Source organism: Callithrix jacchus, chromosome 16 (genome assembly GCF_049354715.1).
Source record: "Callithrix jacchus isolate 240 chromosome 16, calJac240_pri, whole genome shotgun sequence".
Lineage (NCBI taxonomy): Eukaryota > Metazoa > Chordata > Mammalia > Primates > Cebidae > Callithrix > Callithrix jacchus.
The window spans coordinates 61,377,421-61,404,610 of NC_133517.1; the positions used below are offsets into that span (position 1 = coordinate 61,377,421).

At 40.0% G+C, this 27,190-nt stretch overlaps 1 long non-coding RNA gene and 1 pseudogene across 2 annotated transcripts; both read right to left on the reverse strand.

Annotated features, from left to right (window-relative positions):
• Nucleotides 1–9,718: 9,718 nt before the first annotated feature.
• LOC144579800 (microtubule-associated protein 1 light chain 3 beta pseudogene) lies at nucleotides 9,719–13,372 on the reverse strand (annotated as a pseudogene). Its single transcript, XR_013528212.1, has one exon. The product of XR_013528212.1 is annotated as a microtubule-associated protein 1 light chain 3 beta pseudogene (transcript).
• A 10,889-nt stretch (nucleotides 13,373–24,261) lies between these two features.
• Nucleotides 24,262–24,961, reverse strand: LOC118148536 (uncharacterized). The gene is made up of 2 exons (XR_004735368.3): nucleotides 24,707–24,961; nucleotides 24,262–24,437 (listed from the first exon to the last, which is right to left on the reverse strand). It is a non-coding gene; the product is annotated as an uncharacterized LOC118148536 (long non-coding RNA).
• Between the last annotated feature and the right edge of the window lie 2,229 nt (nucleotides 24,962–27,190).

Genomic DNA, 27,190 nt, shown 5'->3' on the forward strand with positions numbered 1-27,190 from the left:
ACTTTTTAGTTTCCTATGTTCTTTTAAAAATTTGATCTCAAACTCATCATTGTCTTAATTTCCTTTTAAAAGTTTTACAGGTACATCAGAAATGTTATCAGTTTAACTTCCTAAAGAATTTCTGCAGGATTTTTCTGACTATCCCCAGTCTGGTCTGGCATTCCTCATTTGACACATGGTGGTCTTTCTAAAATCTCCTTTTACCATCAACTTGAGGTGTTCTCCTGCCTTTATCCTATGTCATATCTCCTTGTGTGCTGTAGCTAAGGTAGATCTACACTTGCGCTTTCTCCAGCACATCTAGGAACATTTATGAAAAAGTGGGAAGTCTTTGTGGGGTTTCTATTGCTTGGTTGGTTGGTTGGCTTTATTTTGTTCTGAGATTGTCTTAAAATGCTTATTACACTTACATGCTTGTTTGGCTGGATATAGAAATCTAGGTTTAAAATGATAAATAATGTTCTTTCAGAATTTTGAAGGCTCGTATGTGGGCTTTAATCTTAATGTGTTGTTTGTAAGAAAGCTAAGGTCTTTTTGGTTTGTGACACATTGAATATGACCTGCTTTTATTTTCTTTGGAAACTTCAGAATTTTTAGTGCCAGTGATATGAAACAATTCTAATGTCCCTTGGAATTTCTGTTTTTATCTGTTTTTCTGGGGTCTGAGTGTGTTCCTCAAGATTAAAATTCGTATCTTTTAATTCTGACAAATGTTCTTGAATTAGTATTTAATTTTTTAAATTTCTTTCCTCTGTACTTTAAGAAACTTCTATTATTTTTATTTTGGACCTTCTAGACTATTTTTATAATATTCCTATCTTACGTATTTGTTTGATTATTTTTCTTCCTATTTCAGCTCTCTTTTTTTCTTAAGAGTTCTTTTTTATTCTATAAGTCTCTCTTTGTTCTAAATATATGTTTCTTATTTTAGGTTTGTAATATCTTCTTCCGTTTCTGTGATATTGATAGGCATTCATTCCTTTACTTTTTGTTCTCCTAGCATTGTCTCTTTCATCACTTAGCATCTTTAAATTGTGCTGGGTTTTGGCACTGATTTTTCTGTCTGATAAACCGTGTCTGTCTGTTCATGTTTGGGAATGAAACTGTAAAAAGATAATTAGAAGCACTGACATGAGCAGTCCTTGTTGGTTGTGAGCCTCACTGTTGGGTTATGTGGTAGGACCATTTCACTGGCAACCACCATTTCAGTGAGGAAAGTCCTTTCTGCCTGAACTGGTAAGATTTCCCAGAAAAAGACTTGCAGTCTGCTGCCTGGAGGGTAAATTTCCAACTACTATAATTTTGGGAACTAAACATTTTATAATTCTAGTTATTTGAGGTGTCTAAAACACTCAGCTCATAGAAGCAGAGAGTAGAATTGTTGGTGACTCTCAGAGACTGTGGAGGAGGGAAAAATGGGGAGTTGCTGTCCAATGAGTACCAAGTTTCAGTTGTATACGATGAGTAAGTTCTAGTGATCTGCTGTAGAACACAGTATCTATGGTTTAAAACATGGTATTGGGGACTTAATATGCAAATATGGTTGATGCCATTTTAGGTGTTTTACCACAAAAAAAAAAAAAAAAAGAGAAAAGAATGAAAGGCAATTTCTGTAGGTGATGGCCATATTCAGTACCTTGATTATATTGAAGACATCATGGACATATTCATATGCCCAAACCCATCAAAATGTATATATCAAATATGTGTAAATTTGATATATTAATTATAACTGTATAAGGCTTTTTAAAAACTGCAAGAGTTGTGCAGATAAGAGCATACTTATTTTTACAAGGAATTCATGAAAGTGTCCCAGTGCTGAAGTTGGAACAAGAAAGTAGTTGTCCTTTTGAGACCATGAGGCTCCTTTAACTTAGTTATATAGCATTTAGGAACCACTGAAAGACCATAAGCCAAATACAACATAATAAGAGGCTTTGTTGAGAAAAATAATTCTTATTATTTCCAACTCAATGGGTAGAAATGGCTTAATGCTGTGTCAATGAAAGTGACACATACTGAATTGCTGAGACTCCCATCCAGTGAAACATGTGCTTTTATTTTTCATTATTGCTTCATCTAAAAGCTACTTCCTGCTATCTTTGCTTTTACCTAATGGCAGTGCAGCTATAGCAATACATTTTGTGACCCTTTAAACAGCTTTCTCAAATGTCCCTACTGATGAGCATTGTTTTTAATTGAAGACCTGATGTTTCACTACTGCTCTAGCCCCTCTGCTATGCCAATGCTGCCTAGCTTTACTTCAGCAATCCAGGATTTGTGCTTATTTCTTTGAAAAGCAAAAAGCACCACACAATGTATTTGATTGGTACTGCTAAATGTGTGTCAATTAAAGAATAAAAAGTAGTTTATTTTAACTTTTTTAAAATTCATGATATTCTTTTCTTCTTATTACTATACTTGAAGTTCTGGAGCACATGTGCAGAACGTGCAGGTTTGTTACATAGGTATACACGTGCCATGGTGGTTTGCTGCATCCATCCCTCTGTCTTTATTCAAAGCCTGTGTGGTCAGGCTGTCTTGCAGTTTAATTCAGAAGCTTGGACTGAGCCCCTGGAATTGTCAAAAACTATAGTTCCAAGGATGCAAAAACAAAAGAAAAGGCAAGGACTCATTTTCTCCTATCAAGGGCAGGGCAGTTGACTTCAGCCTTCCTGGTACCTCACTGCTTAAAATTCTCCCATATGGAGCCTATCTAGTTCACCAGGAGAGACAGGACTATCTGACACAAGGAAGCGCTTTAAAAACATTTAGAGCGAGCGCATCCTTAAATTTTATACCCCAGATGCCTAGCTCACCTCACCAGCCCTAACCCTGTCTTGGGGGTGTGTGTGGTGTGAATCTGAAGGAAATGGACCACTCTTTCCTAATCAATGCCCTAACCTTCACATGCACAACCAGGCAAGTTGGAGAATTCTACCAACACTGTCATTTAGCTGTCATTTAATTTTGATTTTTGTCACCTTAATACTGCAACTGTGAGAATAAAGATCATTTTATTATAGTCTTAGAAAGTCCCTGGTCCTCTGACTTCAATGTAAGAAAAGAATTTACATTTAAAGTTGTCAATCTTTTTCTTTTTTTATTATACTTTAAGTTTTGGGGTACATGTGCAGAACATGCAGGCTTGTTACATAGGAATACACATGCCTTGGCGCTTTGCTGCATCCATTCCCCCATCATCTACATTACCTATTTCTCCTAATGTTATCTCTCCTCAATACCCCCATCCCCTGCTATCCCTCCCCTACCCACCCCCTGACCCCGACAGGCCCCGGTGTGTGATGTTCCCCTCCCTGTGTCCATGTTTTCTCATGCTCGACACCCACTTATGAGTGAAAACCACGTGGTGTTTGGTTTTCTGTTCCTGTGTGAATCTTTTTCTTTAAGTGTTTCAGCACACTTGGAAGGGACCAGACTGCCCTTTTCAGTCCTCATTCTATTAATTTATTCCGAATTTCTTGGTTTCCTGGGTCCTGGTTTCAGTCTTTCTCAAATTCCTGGTAGGCTTAGGCAATTACTTGATTGGTAAGTTTGCGGCATTATACCATGAATTTCCAAAGTGCCCTCCTCACATTGGCTGCACCTCATTATCGTCAGGCTCAACTAGTCAAGACAACCAGTTTCATGTTGCCATTGCTTTTGGGCTCTGATGCCAGAACCACTTCTGGTACCAGTTTCTCTGTCACTCAGGGTCCTCTAATGCCAATCAACAGAAACCACCATTGCTAAGGAAAGCAGAAAATAATAACAATATAATTTAGACAAAAATATAAAGAGCTCCTGGGTATCTGAGAGTAAGCAAGTCCCACTGAGAGGTTGGTGACACTGTCCAATGTTAAAATGACTGAAGGGCAGCTCTAGTGAATGCTCCGTGGCTTCCTCTCTTGAAAGACAGTCTTTTGGTTTGTGCTACTGATTTAGAACCCACAGAAATGTCACAAATGTTGTTTCTGAAATCTGGGTCCCTCAGCCACTACCCTCATGGCAACACGAATTCTGGGTGGTGCCTGCCCCAAGTTGGCAGTTGAATGCATCTGACTGGCAGAGCCAAGTTCATGTCTCCTCCATATCCGAGCTTCAAGGAAGTTTGGAAAAGTGAGTTCAGACTTAGAGAGTAAAATACAGTAATTACGTTTTGTAACTTATCATCACTTAGAATTTTCTAAAGATACTGGACTGCTACAAATATATCCAATGTTTACCTTGGGGGAGGATTCAAATGTATCCAATAGATTTTATGCCCAATTCCCTACACTCCTGACAATCTCAGATGAAGACACACACAGGGTCTAATAAAGAAAGTTGAGAAGCAAAAGGACAACTGACAACCATTTAGTAAAACCCATTGGTCCTCAGCACTGAATTCTTCCACCATGATCTGATTTCCAACCCACGTGGCCTCCCTATAGATCCGGAAAACCAACAAGTTCTGACCTTGAAGGTAGTTTGGTCACTCCAGTTCTCCCTGTCTCAATTACATTCTTACTGTAAACTGCATACACAGCTTTTCTGCTTTTCTTTCTTACGGATCATATTCCCTTTAGAAGCTAATCACTTGGTTGACCACAGACTTGCACCCTCAGCCCCTTCCTTCTCAGATTCAATCAGTATCATTGTTGGGTCACCTTAGAATAGAAGAGTGGCCAGAGAAAACGGTAGGGATACTGGACTCTAATTATTCCCAGTCTACCTCATCTGATTACCAACCACCAGCCTGGGGTTGGTCCTAGGGAACAAAGAAAACAGAGGCCTGTCCTCCCACCTCTTCCCAAAGCCACGAAGATCAGACTGTGGTTTTATTATGGTCATAGTCAGCCCTCAGAGCATTGTCTAATTGTCAAAGTGCTGAGATTATAGGCGTGAGCCACCATGCCCGGCCAACCTTTTGGGTTTTATCACAATCTCTGGGTACCAAAGCATCAGCATTTTTTAAAGTTCCCCATTATTTTCAGTATGCAAGTAACGTTGAGAACCTGTGAATGTAAGAAATTAGTTGCACTCTTCTCAAATTCCTTACAAAGCTGCATTTTAATACCTCTACCTCTACTTTGAGTGGCCAAGGTCAAGTCACACCTTTAGTTCATTCCATCATTTATAAAAGAGAGATAATATTATTGAAGTCACCCATCTTATTCCTGTGAGAATCAACCTGGATGGTCCTTCCAAACACTACACTGTTATTTGGATGCTAAGGCAGGTTTGTAAACCATACTTGCTGAGGGTCCTTATCATTAAGAGGCCCAGAACAGAGAAGGGAGATGGTTTGACACAAATCATTTCCACTGCCAGGAAGAAAACACAGAAACGATCTTTTGACAAGGAATCCCACCATCTTCATGGCAGACCGTAGAAGAGACACAGGTTTAAATCTGGGTCTAAGAACAAATCACCATTCACAGAAACTTTTTAATGAACCAAATGACAGCTAGCTTTTTTTTTCTTCTATAAAAATATTCATTTCTCCAAACTCCCAACAGTTTCTATGCCCAAAACATAAAGACAATGGGGAGGATTCAGACTGAAAAATGACAGGCTTTTTGTTAAGAAAGGCTGCCAGGAACTTTGCAGGCCTCTGTCTTCCCTCCTGCTTGTTAATTGAATTAATGCAAGACCCTGAGATGTATTTCAGCACCATGAAAGCCTGTCTACCTAATTTACATCATGCATCAAGAAACTGATATTTTCTCTTTCTGGTTTCTTTTTAATTGCTACTGAAGAAAAAATGCATAATGTTAAGAACAAGAGTAGTCATTCATAAGCTCAGCAAGAGCTCATGTTCAGGGGTTTCCATCCTTCTGTTTCAATAAAATACCCATTTCTTAGAAGGATGGCTTATGGATGGCACATGTGGAAATAATATCAATAGGGAGAAGCTATTTTTGTCTCTACCTTATCGCTGCCCTTTAAATTCAGCCAGGGTGTATGCCCAGATGGCCCACTAAAAAGAGAGAAGAGCAAACCACCCATTCCCTGTCTTCCCCTGACAGGTATGCCCGTGCCAAGCCAGGCAGATCCCAGCTTCTCCCCCCACTGTCAGGAAGCCTCAGGAGTCAAGCTAAGGGCTTCTCCATCTCAGCACTTTTGACATTTTGGGCCAGATGATTTTTTTTGTTGTGAGAGATATTCTGTGCACTGTATGATGTATAAAACCACTAAATGCCAGTAGCAACTACCCTGTCATGAGTTATAACAACCAACAAAACTTGTCTTCAGACATCGCAAAATATCTTCTGGGCAGCAAATCACAGTCTCTCCCAGTTGAGAATCACTGGTCTACTGGGACCAGAAGACAGACTGTCAACTTTGCCCTAACTCTGATCCATCCTGAATACATCACACTACAGAAGTTTTGTACTACCTCTCAGACCTTCTATGTCCCCACCCTGAAAAAAGGTTATAAAAACTAGCATTATTCCCTTGACATGTTCAGTGAATTATAATGCATAATTAAGGGGAGTGATGGTTATGACAGCAACAGAGATAATATTTCAATGTGTTCTTGCTATGTGCTTATGAACCATCAGCAGAGAGCCTGATGCAGGGAAGAAGCTTCAGCCAGACATATGTGGATGTTTCAGACATTTGGTACCAAGCATATGGCTGTTAAAAACTATCTTGTTCTTTCTTTCCCATCCTTCCTTCCTTCTTTTCTTCCTTCCTTCCTTTCTTCCCTCCCTCCCTCCTTTCTTTCTTTTTCTTTCTTTTTCTTCCTTCCTCTTTCTTTTCTTTTCTCTTCTCTTTTCTTTTCTTTCTTTCTCTTTCTTCCTTCCTTCTTCCTTCCTTCATTCTTCTTTCTTTTCTCTTTCTTTCTTTCTTTCTTTCTTTCTTTCTTTCTTTCTTTCTTTCTTTCTTTCTTTGTTCTTTCTTTCTTTCTTTTCTCTCTTTCTTTCTTCTTTCTTTTTCTTTCTTTCTTCCATGACAGAGTCTTACTCTGTTGCCCAGGCAAAGTGCAAAGGCATGGTCTTGGCTCACTACAACCTCCACTCCCAGGGTTCAAGCAATTCTCCTGCCTCAGCCTCCCAAGTAGCTGAGATTACAGGCATCTGCCACACACCCAGCTAATTTTTATATTTTTAGTAGAGATAGGGTTTCACCATGTTGGCTAGGCTGGTCTAGAACTCCTGACCTTGTGATCCACCTGCCTCAGCCTCCCAAAGTGCTGGAATTACTGGTGTGAGCCACCGCACCCAGCAAAACCATCTTTTTCAAATGTCCATCAGTCTTGCTTGTTATCAAGGGGCTGTTTTACATGTGGTCAACCTGCCAGTAGCATCATTACAGGTGAATATGTATATGAGTATAAATGTGTGTGTGTGTGTGTGTGTGTGTGTGTGTGTGTGACAGAGAGAGACTCCTTAAGGAATGGGACATGAGATTCATATCATGTTTGTCTGTATAGCTTGTGAAGAGCAGGGGACTAACTATACAGGAAATGGAATGTTTGAGTCAGGTAGAATACAAATGTGTATGAGATACGTGGTCATGAATTTGAGGGCTCATGGGTTTGTGGTGTGTAAATGTTTAAATATTGTATTTTTAAATATGAGCTATACCTGTGCACACATGATGTGAGTAATGTGAAAAGTTCTATGAATGGACAAGTGGATACGTTGTGTGTGATATAAATGTGATTGAATGTAATTTGGAGTGTGCAGTGTAAATGGAGATCACTTCTCTGTGTGGCGCGGAGGTGTGCTGTGGATAATGAGTCATGCTGGAGAGGTCTGTGGTGGGCAGTATATTGGTGGTTTATTTGTCATGTAGTTTATGCAAACCATGTGCACTCTGCATTGTTGGTGTGTCTAGTTAGGTGTGATGGTTCATATTTGTGTGTGTGTGTGTGTGTGTGTATTTACTTATCAACTTTATCACCTGTGTATGTGCTTATAATCTGTGTGTTAAACTTTTAGAACTCTGTACATCTTTGCTAATTTACTTGAATGAAAATTAAGTGATTCCCTGTTCCCATCTTATTCCAAGTCTTTTTTATGCATTGTGTCCTGAGCCCTCTCAAAAGCAGTTCTTTGCTGGTCAGCGTCCCTCTTAGAGTTCTGCTCTCCGCCTTGAAAAGCCTCAACCAAGTAGCTAACTGAACAAACCGAGATAATATGCTAATAGATTGTGTTTTCTAATTTCGCTCTGTAAAGAGCTTCCAAATAGATTGGATGAACTAATGAGAAAAAATAGAAAATAATGCGTATTTGATTGAATGAATTTTTAGCATCACTTCTCATTCTACTGATGATGGCCTATAGGCCCTCAGGAACAAACAGAGAGACCATCTTGAGAATATTAATCAAGTATTAGGTACAGTTACTGACTATATTCTCCATATTTCATACTCAAGAATCTCCTTTTACCATCAACAAACAAATTCTGGGTGTCTTGCTATGCGACATGCCTTCAGGAAGGTCTGAGGATTCAGTGATGATTCAGACATGCTTATTTGCCCAACATGTTCATATTAAGTAACAGAGAAAGTAGTGGGTAAGAGGACAATTTCAATTTGGATTGTAGTGCCACTCTAGAGTGCTGATGAGGTGATTAGATGTGCCTAACCCTGATTATTTTGGGAACAAGAGAAGGCAGTCAGATCATCGATCTCAGGCTTATGAGGGAGAGGGAGTTCTTTGTACTGGCAAGGATGGAAGGGAGGTCCTGCCTCCTTGGGGAGCCTGTTATGTTATGTCAATAACTTGCATTTTATCCACTGAAGGAAGTCATTGAGTAGACTTCTCTGCATGGTTCTATTCACTGTTTTAATCACCTCTAACCATACATGGTAGAAAGCATAAGAGAAACTCCTGTCAGTGGCAGAAGTCCTCTCCATTTTACAGTCCTCTTACGCCTGGAATGTCCAAGTGAGTTAAATACATCGCCTGATGTCATTTGTTTTTGTGGATAACTCAGCTCTAATCTATGTCCAAATACCTTATGTAAACTTAGGTTTTAGAACATTAACAAACAGTGTCTGGGAACATTTTTGTCAAAGGCAATTTGTAAATATAGCCAGAAAGTTGCCGCTGTTGCTATAGAGTCATTTTTAATTTTTAGCTAACTCTAAACTCTCCATTAAAAAGGGTGTAGGGTATAAAATACTTCTTGTTTATTAATAACTGAGTAAAAATTTAGATACTTCAAATTGGATAAAAATATACCCACTATATAAGCACACAATATAGGCATACTTCTGTAACTATTTTTTCTTCTGCTTCATCTTCTCATATTCGGAAAACGAAAAAGAGAAAACATCAGGATGGTTGCCTAGACAAGGAACAGTGCCATTGCAAGGAGCAAAAGAAGGAAAGGCAGAAACTATTCCCTAAGCTAAAATTCCCATCCCAGATAACTCTGAATCGCTAAGGGCTTTGTTTAAGAAGTGCTGGGTTGGAAGCAAGAGACCAGCCTCTGCCCAAACTTTCTGTGGAAGATTTAGAGAAGTGGCTGTCCAGCTTCAGTGTGAAGGCGAACACCTGGGGGACTGCTCAGTCCATGGATTGCAGGGGTCTGGCCCAGGATTTCTGATTTCTTATGTCTGGGGCAGGGACTAGAAATGCTCATTTCTTTCTCTTTATTTAATGCAAAATATTTTATTTTTAAACTTTTACATTTGAAAACAAGCTAGCCTACATTAAATAATATAGTTTCCAAAGTTGAATGTGCTCACTTGGAGCTCAGATTTTCTGCTCGAAATACAAACACAACTTCCTAACACTCCTAGGTGGGAATACTACTGTTCAATGATCTGCAGTTAGATGATGTGATCGATCTCAGTTGGTAACATCCTTTTTTTTCCCCTTGGTAAGGTTTTAAACAATTCTAGAATAGATGCATTTTTCTAGTTTTACACAGACAATTTCATCCCAAACATCTCCTGGGAGGAATAAACCACATACAGGAATCCATCTTCATCCTTCTCACTCTCACACACCTCTGAGATTGGTGTGGAGATGCTCACCGTGCTGTGTCCATTCACCAACAGGAAGAAGGCTTGATTAGCATTGAGCTGTACGTGCCTTTGATTATCTTGATGAGCTCACTAATGTTGACATGGTCAGGTACAAGGGACTTCATTTTATCCAGGATAGGAAGCTTCTTCTCACCTTTGAAGCATTCTGCTATCACCGGGAGTTTGGATGGATGCTGCTCTCGAAGAAGTCGGACACTGTCTGCTCTTTGTTTGAAGGTGTGGCACCGCTTGAAGGTCTTCTCCAACAGCAGGTGCAGGGATCTGGGCGGTGGCAGTGGATCCGACTCTGGCGACAGTGACTTCCCTTGGAAATGTGCATTTCTAACAACTTCCAACGTGGTGCTGCTGAGGCTAGTCATAACACCACACTTTGAGAATCACTTCATGTGGAGGTTTAATCTTTCTAAGCCCCTTAAAATGTGAAAAACAACATCTCAAAGTGAGGCATAAATTTAAAAACACACATAAAATTTCTTACAATATAAGTTGGCATCCAACCAAGGTAACTTGAGGTTACACCGCATGAGTTCAATGAGCTATATGACTTCCCTGGTGCCCCAGCTTTCTTTGATCATAGGAAATGGGTTAAATCATTCCCTAAAGAACTTTCCATTGCTTAACTTTACATTTAATTTGACCTAAAAATCCACAAGCTACATCCTAACAGTGAAAGGAATTTGAGTCCAAAAATATATTTAGAAAGGAGCATTTTATTTTGTATAAAACAAGTATTCAATCCAAGTATCATTGACACATTTTAAGAATTAGTGAAAAATGCCTATGTGCCGAGGTGGTAATTTCTGTCGAAGTTTGCATTTCTCATAAAAGCATTGCACCCGAGACTAAGCTAGCATTATTTTTGAATTATGAATCTCTAGAATATGATGTACACAAAGCTAACATATTAAAGGACTAATAATAATAGACCAGTTTCTTTCCTTCTAAAATGCAATAAATAAGGTATAGCTCAGTGATGATTGTGGTCAGATGGCTCTCAGGTGATCAAGCATTTACTTGTTGTAGAAACAGATGAATGAGGGTTGATATTTACAAAAATAAAGGGTAATCTAGGCTTATTTGTGATGACTATTGTCGGGTTGTAGGGTTGGAGTACTGTGCCTTTCAAATGAATTCGACCGTTCACCTGGGATTTGGAGCCCTACATTTTGGCGATATCTGTAAAAGTGCTAATGCTTGCACCATTTGGCCCAACAATTCCACTTCATCAAATTTCTTGATGGTCACATAAGAAAGCACTCCAAAAATGCACGCACACACACACAAAGAAATCACTGTGACTTTGTTTGTGAAAGCAACAATTAGACATAACTGAAATGTCCTTCAATAGGGGATTAGGAAAACTCATTATGGTTCATGTATACATTGGAGTATTGTGAGTGCTTAGAGAGTATTAAATTCGCCTCTCTGGCTGCTGTGGAACAATACCAAAGATAAAAGGAGAGAGGTCAAGCTATAGAAAAGTGAATACAGTACACTATGAACTGTACATAGAAAGGGCGGTAGTGATGAAATAGCCTCATGTATACCTGTATCTGCACCTAAACCTACAGTTGCATCTGTATCTATGCCTATTTCTCCACTTAAACCCACAGCTAAATCTGTATCTAAATCTCATCACACAGGTACATCTATATCTATACTTAAAGCTGCATCTATTCCTACGTTCATACCTATGGCTACATCTTACCTATATATGCATGTACATCCACATGTATAATTATGTCTGCAGCAACATTTACATCTGTCTCTCACATCTACATCTATACCTGCATCTACATATACGTTCATATTTCACCGTCTACAACAACATCTACACCTTAATTACATGTACACTTACATTTGCAACTGTACCTACACATGCATTCATATCTCACCTATCTGCACCTGGATCTTTATCTACACATGCATCTGTATCTCACCTACATCTACACCTGAATCTGTATACACACAGACATCTATCATCTACATCTGAATCTTTATCTACACACTTGTCTACATCTCATCTGCATCTCACCTACATCTACATATACATTTGCACCTAAACCTATATCCCCGCATACATCTGTATCTACATCTCATCTACATGTGTATATTTTTATACATGGGCTTAAAAATACATAAGACATTGCCAGTGGTGTTTGACTTGGGTGAGAAACAAGGGTCTGGGCTAAGAGAGGGTAGAAGGGGATGTTAGATTCACTATTTTGTACTGTTAAAGCATTGGCTAATTATATGTCTTAAGTTTTCACTATGAAAATATATACATGTATATACACATAAATCCTTCTCTAGAAGACAGAGAACAAGAGATAGCTGTACCATAAAACGTGAAGCCTATTTAACCACAGGTCCTCTCCCATAGCTTTTGTGGTTTCTGTGTCAGCCTTCCAAGTCAACTCCTAGTTGATTTTGACCTCAGATATTTTTATGGCTGTGTGGGTTCTTAATGGCTCCTGTTTGGATTTTACTTCTGGAGTTTAAATTTCTACTTTAAGCTTAGTTTAACTGTTCTGATTCAATTTTCAGTCAGTTTCATGAATATCATTAGGCTTAACATTGAAGAGACATGGAAACTGGAGTCAGAGAGGGTAGGTAGCTCCTTAGTGCCACATCTCCAGGAATGAACAGAACTGAGGTTTGAATCTGGTCAGCTTGAATCCAAAGCCTGTGTTCTTCCCAGTTAATCACTGTGTCTGCCCTCATTGTATCTTAGATCTATCCTGAAACTTACAGCTCTCCGTGATCTCAGGAATGGATGTTAGGGAAGTTCAAATGAACATGTAGCTTGTGTTGTTTGTGTAGTTCTTGCTGTAAAATGTTTGTCCTTTCTTACTCTTCTACCCCATAGGCTTCCTGTTGGTTCTTCCATCTCCCTCCCTTTCCAGTTTGGCTTTTTCTTCTCCATCTTCTGTCTGGTGTCAAACTAAAGTGCATACCTATGCATTTTTCATCAATCTGGCAAGTTTCTTAAAACTTTGGTATGAATAAGTCACCACCATATAATTCATTATGAATAGCATCGGCCTGGGGTACGATTCTTCTTCTACTAAAGAGTCAGCATGTTTTACAATTTTCAACAGGAGGATTTGATTTTTTCTCTCTCTCTCTCTCCTTTCTGCTGAAAGCAATTTTAAAGTGTTCCTCATATATGTATATGTTAATGTCATTATTCTTTATGTTCTTCAGCCATTCATCTCCAAGCTGCTTCCCCTCAGCTCTGTCATGGGTGAATGTGATTGATCATCTCAGCTCTTGTACTTGAGAGAAAGGAGGAAGAATCAAGCCATATGGCAGTAGTACAACTAGATACCCAGGGTGATGAGTGCTTTGTGGCTGGTGGGTAGGTCAGAATTCTGCTTTCCTTTTTATTGTCTTCTGAAAATTATGAGTAAATGACAAGATGCTTTAAAATTCCCAGACTGATGATACTAGTTACTGGGAGATTTTTGTTGGTACCTCCTGCTGTACCAGGCACGGTGCTGTTCCTTTTATTTTAGAGTCTAAATCAATCTTCAAGTCCCTTATGAGATAATTTTGCTACTCATTTTCTGAGAAAACCAAGGCTCGAGCGCCACAGAAGCCTCTTCGGTGACACACACTATAAAATGGCACAGTTGATACGCAAATTAAAATCAGCTTACTCCATAAACTTGATGTGCATTTTTCTCTGAGTAGCCCAGAATGTGGAGTGACGTGAAACAAAATAAAACACAATGGGTGCAGATCAAAAAATAAAGCTGCTTATGAAGTGCTTGCATCTGTACAGCTTGCCTGGATTTCTACTGGTAATTACCTCCATGGAAATTTTTAGCGTTGGAGTCTTTCCCTCTTTCAGCCCTTCAGAGAAATGTCTGAAAAGCCACACAGATTCTCATGCAGTTGAACTATACTAATATGTTTAATAAGCATGAAGCAACACTAACTCAGTAGTTGATGTTTGACTCTGGGAAACTGCACTCTCCCTGGACCACAAGATTTCAGCACTTGTCAGGGTTTGACCCAATGTATGGCTCCCAAATACGCAGGATGCCTTCAGGTCCAGTGGGTCTAGATACTGCAGGGTTTCCAGTACTGGCTGTGACTCACCTAAGCCTGTGCCTTTCTGCCTCTGTGAGCCCATCAATGTCCAGGCCTGACTGGGCAGTTGCTACCCTTTCTCCTTCATTCTAGAACCTGTGGTTCTTAGTTAATGGGTCTCTGACTAAGCAGGGAAAGAAGGTTTCTTTTATTTTTGTTTTATCCCCCTCCTGTTTCTTCTGTCAATTCCTGACACTGCTCGTCACCGAAAACATGATAACCTCAGCATCTGTGGAAGTCTCTCTGTGCTTCAAGCTCTGTCTTCAGGAGCTCTTTCCCAGTGGCACCTGCTGCAGCACGTGGTGGGAGCTTTGCTATTAGGTACCATCAGCCCCTTCTGGCAAAGGCAACCACAGTTCTCTGGGGTCAGAACCAGAGCTAGGACAACAGCTGGATGGGCCAGACTGGATGAAGCTGGGAGATAAGAGTCCAAGAAGCTACCCAAGGCTAGGGACGAATGAGGGCTGGAGCAAAAGCAGCTGGTCCAATCTGGGTGAGTGCAGATGTATACATAGGAAGTGAGTCCAGAGGCAGAGGCTAAATTAGGAGTTGTTATTCGTGTTTGCTGTTATTTCATTGCTCAAAAAGTTGTGTAGCCAAGCTCAGTGGTAATATGGTAGAAACTATCCAAGGACATGTACCCAAAGAGGTGTGAACAAATTGGGGGTCATTGGTTTAGAGTCTCCCAGTGTGGATGAAGTCACTGAGGGGATCCAAGCCAGAGGATTAAGCTGTGTGGCAATGAGAGGAGAAACAAGAGACTGGGCTTACCCACAGCACGAGTAAGGTAATTGAAGCTGGTCTGGAAGGACAGTGTCTGAGTATAGGTATGACACAGTTCTGAGTATGTTTACAGGAACTATTTAAACGATCCCCAATGTCTTGAAATGCCTGGAAACAACTAGGTGATGCTAGGGAGGTCAATAATGCACCCAGCTCTGCACTGACACTTCCCCAAACTGCAAAACACCAGGGAAGCAAGTGAGCTGATCTCTGGGAAAGTCTCTATGAAATAACGGAGAAGCCAAGTTGTAATCATTTAAGAACTGTGGATTCAACCCAGCCTCAGTCATTGTGAATGGATTACTGGGCCCCTACTAAGCACTGTGAACAGCCTCCATCTACTACCCTGTAGAAGTTTATTTTTATAACACTCTTATTTTAGCATAACTCATCATTCTTTCTCAATATTACTAATAAACCCCTGTCTCTCCTCTGAGAATCATTTCCAGATTGGGAAACAAAATACAGTCAGAACCCTTCCTTCAAGTTTGTCTAAGTGGGATTCATTCACATTTCCATGCAAACACCACGGCATTATCTCCAATTCAAATGTCTCTGCATTCATTTAGTTTTTATAGAAAAAGTCAGCTCTAGAAATTCTCAGCATAGGCACAATTCAGAAGTTTATCACTAGAAAAATGAGACAGGCTGAAATTAGCTAAAACCTTAGCAATAATGAGATAACGTCAAACTCTGATTGATAATGGTGATATTTAGGGAAGGAAAGAAGCTATTTCTACTCAGATATGATGGCTGTCTAAATCTTACTTCTCATTGATTCATTCTTTAACACACTAATAGTTACAGATTATTAACAACTTACACAGCAATTAAAATGCTTATGTTTTAAAAGAAATCAATAATTGCCTGCATTTTGGTTTATTCCAACACACTCAGTTAAGCACGCATACAAGTAATTTAATTATGTGGCCTAAGACGTAAAACCTAAATCAGAGAAGGAAGCCAAGAAGGTGTGAAGAGAAGCACAAAATCTTCAGAACTCGATCAGGAAAATCTCATTGTTAGCACTGCATGGTCTGTCAGGAATGTGATCATTACATCGATCTAGAAATTTATCTGAAATGGACTATTTAATAGTTTCTATATTTTTTTTCAATTTACCATGTGAAGTCAGTTTCTCATCTCCGGAGTGCCCTCACCTAGGATAAGTGTTACAACTTTTCTAAGTCTCTACTGTTATTGCACTCATGGCGCTTAGTAAGAGTGGTTTGTAAGTAACTGAGTTTACTTTGTGGGTTTCTATTTTGCCACACTATACACACACACCAAATCCTGAGCTCCTTGAAATTAGTAATTATTCATGTTTTCAAATCCAAGGTCCTTAACAGAGATCTGTCACACAGTTACTTACTACATGTTCTCATGAAGAAAATTAAAGGACACGTCCAGGGGTTATGGGGTGTGTGTGTGTGTGTGTGTGTGCATGTGCATCTAATCTAATTAAAGATTATGGGGTAAAGTATCTAAGGCTGACTAGAGGAATGACTAAGTAAAAGGTAAAAAAAAAAGCACATGATCTAGGCATATAAATAAGACATTTTCTTTTCTAAACAGATTTTTATTTAAAATAACAAACAGTACAGCTAACTACCTCCTCTGAGAAGTGCCTGAACCCTGAGAACACATCTGTAGCACCTGCTGAGCTCACCTGCTGATATAATCCCAGGCTTTCTCAATCACGTCTCACTGAACATTAGAGCAGGGACATTATGGAAAGGAGAGCGCAGGAACAGGGATGGTAAATGAGGAATGATGTCATACATTTAGGGACACTCTGAGAAGTCCTGCGACATTGTAAGTGTTTAACGTTACTTAAATAAGAATTTAATCCCATTTATGAGTATGTAGATACCCCATCGCCTATGAAACCTATTCGTTTTCCCCATAGAATGCCTGCATATTTGGAGAAGCATTGCATTCGGCCTTTCTTATCAGTCGTTGCCTTTTAGAATCTTCTTTCTTCTCTCTGGAAAGCTTTGTTTTATCTCATCAGTGTTTTCAGAAATTGAAAATCACATTTAAGTCATGACTTCTCCAAGAGGCTAGTACTGTTGGGACTGGAGTACCTGGAATCCGAGGCTAGTACTGTGGGTACCTCTGGTACCTACCTTTATCAGAGGGAGGTGTCAACAGTGTCTCTCCACATTACATCTGAGATAAAATCTGAGTCCAAACGCCACTGCTTCTTTTGGCAGACAGCGCCGCTCAAACACAGCTAATAACTCTGAAAATAGCTCCCTTGTTCCCGTTGACCAGTGGGGTGCTGGAGACAAAGCAACCCTACGAATACACCACCAGCATTCTGTCAATCAAAGTGGCATTTTATTTAGTTAACCTGGGAACTTCCTGCTAGCACTGGTTGTCAGTTTGGGCCAGGGGGAGGAGAGTGATGCTAATGGTTCACTGTAATAAATATACCTTTAGCATGGACTGAAACTTTTTATTTTTTTCTGAAGACTCAAACTGTAGTTTTGGGCTTTCAAATATAATCTTTCAAAAGCCAGGATTACTTTTCTATGTAAAGCTTAAAATGCAGCTCATCTGAATGGACCAAGGTTAAACACACCAAGAGAATTAGATTATTTATCAAACAAAATTAAACAGATGTGGTCTTAATTCTGGGGACTCTGTTGTTTCATATTATATCACATTGGACATGCCTCAGCATTCTCAAATACGAAATTGAATTAATAAAAGATATCTCATGTTTTGCTGCAAGGATGTGGTGGCATGAGGAATGGGCAGCTCCTGGCATTTCATACAGCTCAACATGTGTTAGATCTAGTCCCCATATTCCCCGACACTCACCCAAAAGAAATTGAGGTGGATTATATTAAATGATAGATTGAGAGATCAGCTGATGGGTAGAAAAATACAATGGCAATTCAATGGAAAGAAAAATAGCATGCTGCCCATCAGGGATGATATGTGTGCTATAATCAAGCACCCAAATAAGAGAGCCATTGGGATGATATTTGAGGCAGATAAATAGACTCTGGCATTGTCCTTAAGGTTGTGACATCTAGGAGTCAACTTGAACTTTACATTAGCCTGATCCTGAACCCTTTTCGACATCAGCACCATCGTGCTGACCATTATCTTCTACATCATCACTGCCCTGGTCTAAAGGATTTTAACCCATTGCAAAATCGTTGGCCCCATTTGATCCTCACACTATCCCTCAGGTCTGATAAGACATGTATTCTTGGAAGGGCACGGTGGCTCATGCTTGTAATCCCAGCACTTTGGGAGGCCAAGGCGTGTGGATCACGAGGTCAAGAGATTGAGACCATCCTGGCCAACATGGTGAAACCCCATCTCCACTAAAAATACAAAAAAATTAGCTGGGCATGGTGGCGCATGCCTGTAGTCTCAGCTACTTGGGAGGCTGAGGCAGGAGAATTGCCTGAACCCAGGAGGCGGAGGTTGCAGTGAGCCGAGGTCATGCCACTGCACTCCAGCCTGGCACCTGGTGACCGAGTAAGACTCTGTCTCAAAAAAAAAATGTATTTTTTTTCACCTGTAGAATAAAAATATGAAGCTCAGAGAGCTTAGTGGACTTATTGAAGTCACAGAGAACATGAGGGAAGAACTCAGATTCCATCTCTGGTCTTAAGATCTCCAGTTATCTCATTTCCTCAGTTCTACACCATCCGCCAGTCCATAATAACCTTGCTGGTCAATGAATTCCTACTCTAAAGCATGACTTCCCCCAGGAATTAATAACAGTGATTCTTTCTTGTGATGTAGTTCCCAGTTTCCTCCACAATCTCGGCTTTTTTCCTTAAAACGGTTTCTAAAAGGACTCTTTAAATTGCTGAGTAAATTGGCTTCTTAACTTGCTATTCATTACTCACAAGGACTCTGGACTATTACAGAGAATCAACACAAGGCGGAGTTTCTCTGTTAATTTATTTTATTCCTTCATTCTGTATTCTGGTGGATGTGCCCTCTTGGCATTATAAATCCAGAGCATGTAATTAACAACCACACTTTGAACCCAATTCTCTTTCTTTTTTCTTTCCTAACCACCTCTGCCTCCTTTGATCTCAGTCATTTTCTTAATTAACTTATGTGCATGCCAGACCTGTTTCTTTGGATCTTTGCAAATTTGAGAAGTTTGGAAGTGTGGATGAGCAAAGCCAGGCTGACCTTACAGTGAAGGGGTAAAAGAGGTCGGTGCTCCACCACACACAGCTGCATAAGCCCTATGAAAGTGCAATTTACAACACCCACCATAGCAATGAAGTCACCGTTTACTAAGCAACCACCAGGTATCAGGAGCTTCCGACCCTTTACCTCTTACCCTCACACTCCCCAAGGAGAAAGATCTTGGTACAGTCCCAATTTTGGAGATAGGACAATTAGGCTCAGAGAGAGTAAGTGGTCTGCTACAAAGCAACTCCAAGAGTGTTTTCTGCCCTAGCAGGATATGTGTTTTTAACAAATACAAAAATATGTTTCATGATTCTGACCATTGAAGCTGTGGAATTTGTTGGAACTGGGAGAGAGAAGGAGAAGAATGCAATTGGAGATTACCAATCAAGGAAATCAACTTTCCTATAGAGATATTCTCTATGTTGGTTGGACAGTAGTCCAGAATAGAGTAACCAGCAAGGTGTACAAGGCTCAGGCTTAACAATGGCCCTGAGAGAGAGAAAGGGGTATCAGATTAAGTGGGCAGAAGAGAGAAACAGATGGAGGAGGGGGTCTCCTTCCCAAGCCCATGAACTCTGGCTGACCAATCTCTTTGTAGCTGACCTGCAGGGGTAGTTGGTGCAAGGAGCAAAACCTGGGATCAGAAAGACAAGACCAGCAGGCAAAATGCAGAATTTTCAAGACCTAGACAACTAACTGAATGCATAGTGAAGATTTCAAATGCAGTAGAGGACCAGAGAAACTCAAGCCCTCAAGTCAGAAACCAGGCCACATGGCAGGGATCAGAAAAGGTATTCAGATGCCCTCAGGGCAGTTGGCCACCAGGCCCATGGACAGTAAAGTCTCCATGCCCCCAGCCAGCAGGATGGCACTGCCACACAGTGGCTAAGACCACAGGTCCGGGGTTAGGCAGTTCTGCCTCTAAATTTAACTCAGCTGCTGATTTCCCATAGTGCATCCTTGAGAAGTTATTTAGCATTCCGGAGTCTCGGTTTTCCTATTTGTAAAATTAGAATGATAGAAATAAACTTGTGAAAGGAAATGAGCTATGGCAAAGTAAGTTAATACGTTCAGAACAGCACCTGCCATATGATCAGTGCCTCACAGGCAATATGAAGGTCTTTCCTGTTTCAATCACAATTTACTTTAAGACCAGGCAGATTTGAACTTGTACTTGGTAGGGTCCCATTTACTTAGTCGTTTAACCAATAATTAAATGCCAGACACTAAGTTAAGGCTGGTGCTTGGTACCATATATTAATTTCTGCCTTCCTCCCCCTTACTGCTGACTTAAGAATTCAAAGGTGATCGATCAAACCAGAAACTTATGTAATAACATGTTACTTGATGCATTAATCAATTTACATTTCTGCAATATTTTAACTTATTAGAATTATTTATATAATAAACTTTCTCAGTCATGATGATTCATGCCTGTACTCACAACACTTTGGGAGGCTGAGGCAGGAGGACCACTTGACCCCAGGAGTTTAAGACCAGCCTGGGCAACATAGGGAGACTCTGTCTTTACAAAAAATTAAAAAGTTAGCCAGGCCTAGTGACATGCACTCATAGTCCCAGCTACTTAGCAGACTGAAGCAGAAGAATCGCTTGAGCCCAGGAGCTACAGGCTGCAGGGAGCTGTGATTATGCCAATGCACTCTAGCCTAAATGACTGGAGTGAAACCCTGTCTCAAAAAAAAAAAAAAAAAATCATATAAAGAATGGATTCGCTATGGAAAAGAGGATAGAGGTACCTCAAAACATTAAAAATAGAACCATCATTATGATCCAGGAAATTCCACTTCTGGGTCTAAAAGAATTGAAATGAGCTACATCTATACAGAGATATCTGCACTCCCAAACTCCTTGTAGCATGATTCACAATAACCAAAATATGGAAACAACTTATGTATCTGTCAACAGATAAAGACAAAAAAGAATTGTGACACACACACACACACACACAGGAATATTATTCAGCCTTAAAAAAGAGGAGATACTACCATTTTTGACAACACAGATGAACTCAGAAGGTATTAAGCTAAGTGAAATAACCCAGACACAGAAAGAAAAGCACTGTGAGATCTCACTTATACACCAAATTGGAAAAAAAAAGAAAAAAGAAAAGTCAAATAGGAACAGAGAGTAGAACAGTGGTCACCAGTGGCAGGGAGAAGGCGGAATGGGGAAAATTGGCCAAAGTGTACGCATGTGCAGTTCAGTTGGATGCATATGCTTAGAGAGCCAATGTACAGCCAGAGAATTATAATTAATAATATTGCACACTGAAAATCTGCTAAAAGAGCAGTTTTTATGTTCCCTTAGCACAAAAATTTAAAAGGTAGCAATGGAAGGCAAAGAATACGTTTGTCTGACTGTAGTAATCATTTCACTGTGTATAAGTAAATCAAAACATTATGTAGCATACCTTAAAAACATGTAATACAATTTTTTTTAAGTAAAGGCCTATCACTGGTTAACCAAACCACAGGACTCTCGAACCAATTTTTTGTGAGTAGCGTAAAAAAGAAACAAATAAATAAAAAATAAATAAGAGCTGGAAAAAAGAAAAGTTAAGAGATGGCAGAGCTGGAATAAAGGAAAATGGTGAGGAGCCACCTTCTTAGCCCCCGTGCGAGGAAGTTGCTGAGCATAAGATACAGCTGATGGAGCCAGGGCTCCTTTTCTTTGGCATCAAATTTTCTGAGCCAGAATAATGCTGAATATCCTGGTGCTTCAGAGGAGGATTAAAAATTACCCCCAGATGACCCTTAATATGCCTTATGGAGTGTGCTGAGTTAAATACATAGTTAAGTATAACTGTGGTCTTTTCCTCTCCCATTAGCCCAAGTTATTCTCTGCTTCCAGAACCATAAGGATACAGAGGTGGGCATCAACCCACCTGCTCCTACATGGTGCTGAGAGTTGCAACGCCTGGTTTATGTGGCCAACACTTTTCCACTGTAGCACATGGAAAATATAGCAGTCCTCACAAGCTGAGTGCTAAGGCACAGACCTCATTTGTTGGGTGTTATCTAATATGTGGGCAAATCTCAACTGATCAGAAGGCTTAAGCAGGAGATGGTATTGAGCTAGAGTGATTATTGATGATGACTCTAATAGCACTGTGGCATATCAACTGTGACTCCAATGAGAAGTAATTATATGCGTTAAACTAATGTGTCCAATTGGATGGGCTGAAAATTGCAAAGGACTCTAGGAATTCTTGCATAATAGTGGAATATACCCAAAGAAAGGGAAGTTAGTCTCATTGAGAGATGTATTAATCTCTGCAAAACTGCCAGCAGGAAGACTCACCAGAGTTTATTACAGAAGTCAGTATCCCAAACTCTTCAGGATAATGGCAGGTAGCCAAGTTCAATAGACTGGCAGATGCCAATCATGATGATCATCATCATCATCTCAATGATAGCTATTATTTTATTAGTTTCAGTCTATGTACTAGGCATCGAATCTTACAAATAGCATGTAATTTCATTCCGTTGAAGAGAAATTGGCAAACTATGTCCTTAGGGCTATGCCCATCCTGCCTCTGTTTCAGTAAATAAACTTTTGTTGGAACACAGCCAAAGCCTTTTCTTTATGTTATATCTATAGTGGCTTTCACCATTCATTCAGAGTTTGAGTTTGTTGGGTTGAGAGCGTTATTCTACCTGGTGTCCCCTCCTGCCATTTTCCCAAATTTAAGTCCCCACTCACACCTCACTTGTATGTCCTCTGGGTAGGAATTCTCAGTACGATCTGTGACAAGTACTTTAATAACGGTGTCTGTTAGAGAAAAAAAACTTCATTGAACTTAACTCATTTTCCTGGAAATAATTTTTAAATGTATCAGCCAAGGAAAGATAAGCATTGTTTATAAGCACAAAAAACACTGGACTACACTCAATTATCCAACTACAAGGGGATGATAAAGTAAAATAAGATATCTATTTGATGGAATAGTCAGCAACTAATCAAAGACATCATTGTTTATGATGTAATGTTAACTGAAAAGGGCAGAATGTAAAAACTTATCTTTAAATTCAGTCATCAGCAAATATTCAAGAATGATGTAAGCACTCAACCAGGAACTGCATATACAGAGGTGAATATATAGATTTCTCCACCTTCAAGAAACTTACAGTCTACGAGCAAGTTACATTCTACAGGCAAGAAGGTCATGAAACAAAAATCCCCAGGCTGTAATCAGTTCAATGAAGCAGAAGTAGAAAAGTATAAAGTATTCAGATATGATCTGATGAGAAGAATCTAGTTTATATTGGAGCAAGGAATAGTACTTTGACACAGGTAGAACGTGTTCTTCAAGCGATGAATAGGTGAAGCATGTTTGAGAAAGAGGATAAAGCTGGACTAAGGTCAAGTGTGAAGAGAAAACTCAGGGGGTGATTGAGAACAGGAAGTGGAAGGAATCTAGTAAGTTGGAGATTGCCAGAAGAGGAAGAGAGATGAGGAGGGCTGGACCGAGCAAGGCAGGGGTCTCCTAAGGATTTGAGACTATGTCTTGAAGACCCTGAACAAACTCCTGCAGGATGTAAGCAGTGCACAGTGTGATCACATTTATATGTCAAGGCAATCTTTCTGATGACCTGAGGAGAATGGGTTGTTAGGGAGCAAAATTAAAATACGAACATGGTCTGGGCACAGTGGCTCACGCCTGTAATTGCAGCACTTTAGGAGGCCAGGGTGGGCAGCTCTCTTGAGGTCAGGAGTTCGAGACCAGCCTGGCCAACATGGTGAAACCCCATTCTACTAAAAATACAAAAAAAATTTACTGGATGTGGTGGCAAGTGCCTATAGTTCCAGCTACTAGGGAGGCTGAGGGAGGAGAATCACTTGAACCTGAGAGTCGGAGGTTGCAGTGAGCCGAGATTGTGCCACTGCACTCCAGCCTGGTGACAGAGAAAGACGCCATCTCAAAAAAAAAAAAGAAATGCAAACATGATACATATAATACATATATGCAATCAGTGACAAGATATAAACATGAAAAAATTAAACTGTGTGATTTCTTTGGGGTTGAATATGGCTTTTTTATTTTATCTCTGCATTTCCCTTCATGTTTTCTATGTCATCTTTTTTCCAAATATAGGAATTCAAATAATTATACCAAGCCAAACAAAAAGTAAAAAGAAAATGCGTGAGGCATCATCCATATTGGGTAAGTAGAAGCTGGTACTGACCAAAGATCCTGCTGCTTCTCAGGCTGCTGAAGTCTATGCTGTCCCATGGCTGTGGTCCTGGCCCTGGGCTCCTCTCTTCTACACTGAACCCGATGAACAGCTTTTGTCATTGATTAAATGCTGCAGCTCGCCTGGAGCCATTTATCCATTTCACCGGCTGTTTATGGCTTTATTTACTACAAAGGAAGCAAGGTAATCCCTGTAAACTCAATAGATCTAAATTAACGTTCAGGAGCCAGCTTAGAAAGAATTATTGCTCCCTGACTCAGGGGGCCAGAGAAAAAGAATGAACACAGGAACCTGTGACAGAGGCTCTGAGTGGTTCTCTGGCATCCAGGAGGGCTGCTTCACAGAGGACCCTTGCTTGCCTGAGTCTCTATTAGCCAGGTTTCTCTGCATAAAGTCCAGGTAAAGCTCTGTTTTGTTTTGAATCAATATTACTTACCATGAAAAATGTGTCTAGCGTTTCTTTCTCTCTCCTTCCCTCTACTCTTCTGCCTTGTCTTCCTCTGCCATCCATTCCCTTCCCTTCTGTAGCACACATTCTTCTTCCGTGACATTTTTTCATTATTTATTAATAATCACGATAACCTTGAATTTGTTTGTAATCGTCTAATGAAATTATTTTCAGTTCAAATTTACAGACCATCATCTGAATGTCAGAGAAGATATTAATATTTACGTGCCAGGGAATGTTACTGGGTACTTTCATGCCACTGGATTTTTTTTTTAGCCTACCAGAACAACCCTGTAAGATATATACTAATTCTGTTAGCTAAAAGATGGAAAAAAAAAAACCCAGAAACAAAACAATGAGGCTCAAAGAGATAAAATAATTTGCCTAGCATTGGCAAAGTGTCTAGAAGGTGTCCCACTGGGCTTTAACCTGATGGACTAAGGCATGATGCTTCCAAGTCATAGTGCTATGTCACAATACTGAGTGGTTGGTGCTATGGGGTCAAATAGCTTCTTAAAGAGTCATACCATGGTCCCCGCCTACAAAAACACATCATGTCCTGTTCCTCTTCTCAGCCCAACATCTCTTCCATTTCCTATTCTTATCTTTTCCAGATTCCCACTATCATGACTGCACATTTTAAACTTTAACACCCCAAAGGGCTTGCAATTCTTCAAACAAGTCATGACTTCCTGTAGGCTGTTTCTTCTGCCTGAAACATTGTGTTCTCCTTACTTCCCTGGAAAATGTCTATGAAGGCTTCAAAGCCTATTTCTGTAACCTTGTTGAAAGTTTACTTAATCTTTCTTCCTTTCCTGCCCTAGAAAGGGTTAATTGCCCCTCTGATCCCTGGTCATACTCAAACTACTCCACCTATCACTCTGTTGTATTTATCCCCAGGTCCCCAGCATACAGCAATAGTGACCCAATGGATGTTCAATCTCTTTGTTGAAGTGCTCTGGATTATAGGAGAAAGGAAGATTTTATCTCTCCACTGCATTGGAGAGACAAACTTTTAACACATACAAAGCAATTAGACAGATCCATAAGTAAATAAGCTTGCATCATTACACACTTATTATGTTTTCCTAAGACAAAAGCTTAGTCTTTTCCAGAGTGTCATGACATCAGGCAAAACAGCAACAGGGGGTTATTTATCTCAAGTCCCTGTGGTTTTCCCTTCTCTTGCCTTCTGTGCATATTTTTTTCTGGCAAGCTAAACAGCAGCAGATGGATTACATAGCACCCTTTGCATCCTCCAAAGCCTGAATTCAGTGCAAACCCCAGTCACAATGTAATTACGTGCACTTGCCATTTTCACACCATTCCCACCGCAAGCTAAAAATGTTCATGTTTCTTTTCCTCCACGGACTCAGCATGACTCTCTACCAGCCTCTCAGGCTGAAGATTTCCAGTGCTAATACATGTCCTTGTGCCCAGTCATCTGCACTAATTCACAGAAGACAGTCTGCTAGGGTTTACAGGGAGGCCTCTTTCATGCAGATGCTGTTGAAACTGTTCCCAGTCCAGATGTACGGACCTCCCAGGAATATATTTTATAAACAACAGACAGTGACCCTGACATCTGTTAATCCAGTTAGGGCCACAGATAGGAATTATGACGTGTCAAAAGAGTGGTAACTGGTGCTCAGGGCTCTTGCCACATCCTTCACTCTTCCGTTTTAGGATATTTTTGCTGCTCGTATCTCTTGACTGTTCTGCAAATATGAGCCTCATGATAAACAGCAGGGGAGGGTGTATTATTTAGCAGTGTAGTGGTGAAGATTAAGGACTATGAAGTCAGCTGGCTCCAGATTCAAACGTAAGCCCTGCTATTTTCTAAACACTTGATTTGAGAAATTATTTAACTTCTTGGTACCTCAGTTTTCCTAATCTGTAGAAAAAACTAGCATCTTCCTCACCGAGCTCTTCTGATGATTACAGGAGCTAAAGAACTTAAAACACTTAAAGTTTCCTGCATGAAGTAAAACCTCAATAAATAAAACAACTCATGGTGTTTTTGTAAATATGCAGTGAACTAAGGACCATGAAGCCTGGTAGATGGCAAGTGCTCAGTAACAGTTAATTCATTTTCCTGATTCCCCTGTGGTCTCCAGTGATGGACAATGAGAGGCGCTTCTGCAGTAAGCCTCTTCCAGGCAATTTAGCAGTAGGCATCTGGAGCTCGAAGCATTTCTAGTTTGCAACCCAGGAATAACACTGGAAGAAATCTAGTGTAAAGAAATGGCCCCCAAAATAGTACATGCTATGGGGCCTAAAGATATTACTTACAAATAAGAGCCAAAACTCTGAGTGGAACATAATGCCCAGCAGAAACAGAATAATTTATTAACACAATTGAACATCTACCCAGGGAAATATTAGGTGGGCATTTGAAATGATCTTTCAATGCTGCTACAGCAACATGAACAAGTTATCATGTCGTGTTCCCAAAGTGATACAGAAAATTGC